The sequence below is a fragment of the Coffea eugenioides genome, chromosome 11, assembly GCF_003713205.1.
Source record: "Coffea eugenioides isolate CCC68of chromosome 11, Ceug_1.0, whole genome shotgun sequence".
Lineage (NCBI taxonomy): Eukaryota > Viridiplantae > Streptophyta > Magnoliopsida > Gentianales > Rubiaceae > Coffea > Coffea eugenioides.
The window spans coordinates 29,109,995-29,116,137 of NC_040045.1; the positions used below are offsets into that span (position 1 = coordinate 29,109,995).

Sequence of the window (6,143 nt, forward strand, 5' to 3'; positions counted from 1 at the left end):
AACTTCAATTAACTTTGATTCTTGCACCATATAAGTAAATTCAATTACCCTTCTTTTTAATAATATTTCAAACCCCTTACTAGTGTTATTTGTAGCATGGATTCTTGTTGTTTTTTGTAACATTAATCTTTGGGTGAATACCATTTTAATGTTGTTGTTAGGAAGTTAAAATGTCTAAATTAATTCTATGACTGGAAAACTCTAATTTAGGGCTCCAATCTGACACCATTAGCTCAATAAAGGTTTGGCAGTATTTGTTGAAGGCTTCAATAGATATAAACACTTCCAAGGACTTTTTTTTAATATGTGTGTATGTGTGCATATGTGTATATATGTGTGTGTATATATATGTATATGTATATCTATTTATGTATATTTATGTGTGTGTATGTGTCTATATATATCTATATATATTGGTGTTTCTCGTGCATAAGCCTTTGTAATGCGGTTTACTATAATCCAATGTCGACATTTTAAGCGGAAGAATTCTTTCAATTTTCAATAAAATGCATTATCTGTACAGTACTATGAACCTTTTCATTTCAACTAATAATCCTACTAGTATTTTACTATCTCCAAATTTTGTATTAGTTTCTATGGTTATATCTATTTGATGTATTTTCCCATTAAAATCGGTGTATTGATATGGCTCATTTAATCTAAAATAGGTTAAATCTTTTATAAGTTTATGATTAATAAAATTTTCAGTAGCTCTTGTATCTATGTATGTATACGTGTGTATATATACATGTATATATAAGTGTATACATATATATACATACATGCATAGATATATATATATATATTTGTAAATTTTATTTTTACATATTATATTTAAAAGGAGTCGATTTTAGACAAAATATTCCAAAAACAAAATATAAAAAAGAAAGTGAAGAATCTCGATATTCTCTCACATAGTCTGAAATACGTGTTGATAGTCCCTCAATGTTATTTCAAAAGAATTTGAATTAGATAAACAATATTTACAAAGATTATTCTCATCAAATAGAAATAAAGAAAAAAGAGAATGGTATTTTAAAACATTTTCTAAAGAAAAAATAGAAAAGTTTAAGAAAGATTACTTTCAAGAATTAATCAAAATTGAAGCTAATTTAGATTTTTTTAAATGGTTTGAATTTTATTGCCAAAGAAATAAAATTGAAAATCCATTGTTGGTGAATAACTTCAACATAGGTTTTATTTGCAAGAAAGGGTTCAATCTCTCCAATATAGGCCTCATCTTGTTTGGAAAAATAATTTTGACAGTAAAGAAATTTAATAGCTTGAACTGGTTTGAAATCAAAGGAAGATGTATCTGGGCTAGAGGCATTAGGGGAATTAATAGTTTTTGGTATTGGAGTTTAGTTTGGGTTTGGGCTTGAAGTACTTGGGTTGGATGAGGAGTTTGACTAATAGGGCTTTTAATAGCATCAATATATATATTTGAAATATGTTGGACCAGAGTTATAGGCCTTTGAGAGATTGGTATTTGTCTTGGAACTTCAGTCGAAATCAGCCCAGGTACATTTGAATAAGATAGAAGGGTTGAAGGCCTATATTCAAGTCTTCTGGACATTTTCTGTGATGAATCCACCTCCCCCTAGGGCGTCACTAAGGGTTTGGCAGGCCATCTATCCAACTCTCGCCAGAACTCACTCATGCCGTCACGAAATTTACAAAGTAACAATCTCAACAATAAGAGTAATATCCATTACAACCCTAGCCATATATAATCGTGAACATCAAATGCCCATACAATCTCTAAATATAACCGAGGAGTAAAACTTACAAAATAAAACCAAACATGCCCACTAGAGCGCTAAGGAATGCCTACGCGAGCAACTAATAAAAGTTAGATAAAATCTATGTTTTCTCCAATTCCCACTCTCATGTTCTTACCCCTGTAAGGAAAACAAATTTATGAAATGAGCTAAAAAACCAGTAAGGTTCCAAGAAAAAATGCAAGTAAACCAGCATGCATGACATAAAACATAGCGAAGCAGGTACTCAGATAGATCATACAATAATGTACAGTAAATATCACATTCATATCAAAGGATACAATCTACTTCCAGGAGCAGGCACCATGGCAGTTTATCTAAGGTCCATTGACACTTCGTCAACCATGAAATTATAATGTCCGTAGATCACCACTAAACGTCAATCTCCATCAATCAATTATCTCCCTACTGGGCCGGAATACCAAACAAGTACCAGGGTTCGTCAATCTTCTCGATCAAATCCTTGCTGACTCGATTCGACCAACTAGCCATAGGTTAGGCTTACAACCTCAAGTATTCAAATATTCATGATCTAGATCCTAAGTATTCAAGTATTCATGATATGGGATTAAAATCTCAAGTATTCAAATATTCACGAGTGGAGTCATTGACTATCACCCAACGCTCACGCAAGTAAGGATTGGAGACGTTAGCTATCACCTAATGCTCCGTATTCAAGCACGTCATGAGTTCAAATCATGAACAAACAAGTTAGGAACTTCATCCTTTACCCAAGATTGCCTAACTTACCCGACCGCTCTAAGGTTGGTCTCAAACAAGAGGTCTAACGAGGGCTCGATTCAGCCGTCACCAACCTATATTCACACATATGCATGAGTAACCCAAGTTCCCACTTATCCGAATCTCGGATAAGGGTCCAAAAGCCCAGTTCAACCATTGTAAGAAGATATGCCACTGATCTACAATCATATAAATGTATATGCAAGTCCACATGCAAGATCAAGTATTTCAAGTTCACGGAGGTTGAGTGCGAATAAGGACACACTTGCCTAACCAAGATCAAGTCACAAGTAGGCTCAGCATGTCACATTGTTCAAGCATTTCAAGTCAAGATATAGGTCACATGTAAATCAAATTGCTTTTACATGCATGAACAAGATATTAAGATTTTAGTCGAGTTAGATCAAGTGCGATAAAATACACACTCACCTAAGAAATGAGAAATCAAGTGCCTAACAATTTTAGCAACAAGTAGCATGGAACATGCAGTTGGAACACTCACCAGTTCAAATTGAACACCGTTAAACATTCGTCTTCGAGTTATGCTCGTGCTCACTGTCAAACCCTAAGAGCAACTTGGACAAAAATATGATTGTCCAATCGTTCAAAGTTTAAGTGAACCAAATTCACATTTTAGACTCAATTATGAGTCATACACCTATCCAAGTTGGCCTCATAAATTCCCAAGGGTTTAAAAACAAATTTGAAGATGCAAATCAAGGAAAAACCCAAGCACATACTAGAGTAATGATTCAACTATAGTTTTGGAGTAAAAAGAAAGCATTTGATCCAAAAAATATGAGCAACCAAAGAATTCAACATTTCATTTCATTGCTGGAAATTTCCAGCAACCATACCGAAACAAGAAGTCTAGCCACAAAAGTCAAGATTTTCACCATAAAAACTCACATGCTTGCTAGGATTGAAGTGTTTTAAGATATATGGAGTCAAGATATGCCAATTCATAGCCAAAGTTTTAGATGTAAAGTTGGAAACATCTCAGCTTCTCTCCTATGAGTTCCAACAAAAAAATTCCAGCAAGCATCATTCCTTTGAAAAATCATAACTTGAGTTATAAATGTTCAAAAATCATGTAACTTACCCTGTTAAAAACTAGAATCAAAACACTAACAATCTTTAGAAGATACCTGAAAGAGATTTAGTTTATAAGTTGGTCCAAATTGAGCCGCAATCTACTGCAACATTCTAGTTTTTACTTGTGCAGGGCAGAATTTTCAATCAAATTTGCCGATTTTCTGGTGTGTATATAAAATGAATCATAGCTCCAATTTTATACCGTTAGAAAGCTCTCTGAATCTAGTTGAAACACAACAAAACGGAACTCAATTCCATCTTTTCTATACAAGGTTATAGCAAATTTTCCAAAACTGCATAGAGTTTCCTGCAAAATTTCCAGTTTGCTAATAATGGTGAGAAAATGCTACTTTCACTAGCAAAACCTCACTCCCTCGACTCAAGTTTAACACACAAAAGTCTTAAACAGTGTTTGGAACAAGGGCCAAAACTCATCATGAAAAGATTGAGGAAATTAAGGTAAAATGCAGCCCTATCAACTCGGCCATCCAGAAAAATTGTAGCTAGGAAAATTAGAGAAAACCACCAATGAAAACTCTTCATTTCATCTAAATTCAACCCACAAGTAAAGCTTAAAGGTTTACCAAGTATCTTACGCAACTTTACCACAAAATCACCCCACAATTAAAGAAACCAAGATGATCCTTACTCGGCCAGCATCTCCCCTGTTTTTTCCTTGAATTCCTCCTCCAATTTCAAAGATTAATTTCATGGCAAAACAATCTCAATCAAAACCACATGCTGTAGGGAATAAATTGTATATGTTCTAAGTCACAATAGCTTACCAAATTTAACATATACAGGGTGTATAACCAACTATGTCAAGGCTGGAAATATTTTTACCCTAAACTGGAAATTACAACTAAAGCTGAAAAATTCTATAACAAAGCTAAAAATTGTACTCAAGCTGGAAATTTCTCAAGGCATGACTTAAGTTTCATAACAAAGCTGGAAATAATATCTGAAAACTGGAAATTTCCAATAAAAGTTGGAAATAACAAACTACTACATAAAATTACAAAATCTTCCATATAACCTACCGCAAACAAGCCATAATCTCATTCAAATGCAAGATTAAAGAGAAAGAGTAGTTCCTTACCAAGAGTACCTTCAAACCTTAAGGTGAATAGCAAACTACAGGTTTTCTTTCCCCAAAATCACTCCATAGCAGCTACCTTCCTTCCTTGTTGCAGCCTCCTACGGATTGCTTTAAGGTTTTAGGTTAATTCTTCCACAAAATCTTGCTAGGAATCAAGATGAAATTTGAAGAAGTTTTCCTCTCTTCTCTCTTCTCTCTCTTGGCCAAACTAGCAGAAAATGGAGTGTTTGTTTGGGTGAAAATGGAAGATAAGTGTTAAGGAAGTCTTGGTCAAGATTGGTCTTGATTGCCAACACTTGGCACCCAACCATTTATCCTTCTTTTTGTTTTTCTTTTCCTCTCTCTTTTTGGTCCTTAAATTCGGCCAAGATGAAGAAAAATAGAAGGATAAGTAGTTAAATTTGTAGGATAACTACTAAGAAAAGTCTTGGTCAAAATTGACTAAAAGTATGACACTTGGCGAGATGAGGTTTCATTCCTATCCCTTGGTATCTCTTGTGCTTCTAATAACTAATCCATCTTGTGTTCTTCTAATTCACTCTTAATACTTCTAATCACATAATCCTTCTAGTACCACACCCGTTCTCGTCCACCAAATATAATGTGCACGCCTCACTAATCTGTCACACTATCTTAGTGTACTACAAAACTTAACATATACCAAATTATAAAGAAAAGATAAAACTCTCGACTCTATCGTTAAAGTATCTAAGAAATTAAGGCAAGTGATTTAAACCAAAAGAAAATATAAATTAGCTTATTAAAAAATAAGCGAAATTATAAGACAAATATAAAATAATTTTCGAGTCCTCACATTTCCCCATAAAAATTCTTTGATCAAAAAATTTGATAAAGAATTTTGTTCTCCTTTAATAAATTCAATCGTGCTGCCATATATTCTATTTCAGACTATTCTCCCAGTCTTGGTTTATACAATTACTTCCAACTGTTACCCATGATTTTTCCAAATGGTTTTATAGATTGTGGAAAGATTTTGGAGGAAATCTAGAGATTATGCCAATTAACTCCAAAGAAAACTTCAAATTTTTTGAAAATGATCCAACTTTCAACACCTATGTGGACTCCCAGCTACTACTTCATTATTACATTAAAAACAGGATTCGATAGATATTCTGTTGGAATTTTAATAAGGTTATTTACCAAGGGATTAATATTTTTACCGAACAATTCAAATTTTAATGGTGGGATTCTGTAAAAGAAGTAAAATATCCCATACAACGAGAGATTTTCAAACCAGAACAAACAAAAATCAAGAATTTCTACCTACAAAAAGTATTTTTCAATGCCTCATGGAAGCTAGTACTGGTAAAGAAGATTTCAAGAAAAAATTGACTCAAGCGCAAGGACATCATTGTAAGAATAATTTCATCTCTATATAGACAAGAGAAGCAAAGCCAAACGGGCAA

The 6,143-nt window shown here is 33.4% G+C and overlaps 1 long non-coding RNA gene across 1 annotated transcript; it reads right to left on the reverse strand.

Moving 5' to 3' along the window:
* Nucleotides 1-1,672: 1,672 nt before the first annotated feature.
* On the reverse strand, nt 1,673-4,954 carry LOC113753902. Its single transcript, XR_003465101.1, has 2 exons — nt 4,717-4,954; nt 1,673-1,901 (listed from the first exon to the last, which is right to left on the reverse strand). It is a non-coding gene; the product is annotated as an uncharacterized LOC113753902 (long non-coding RNA).
* Between the last annotated feature and the right edge of the window lie 1,189 nt (nt 4,955-6,143).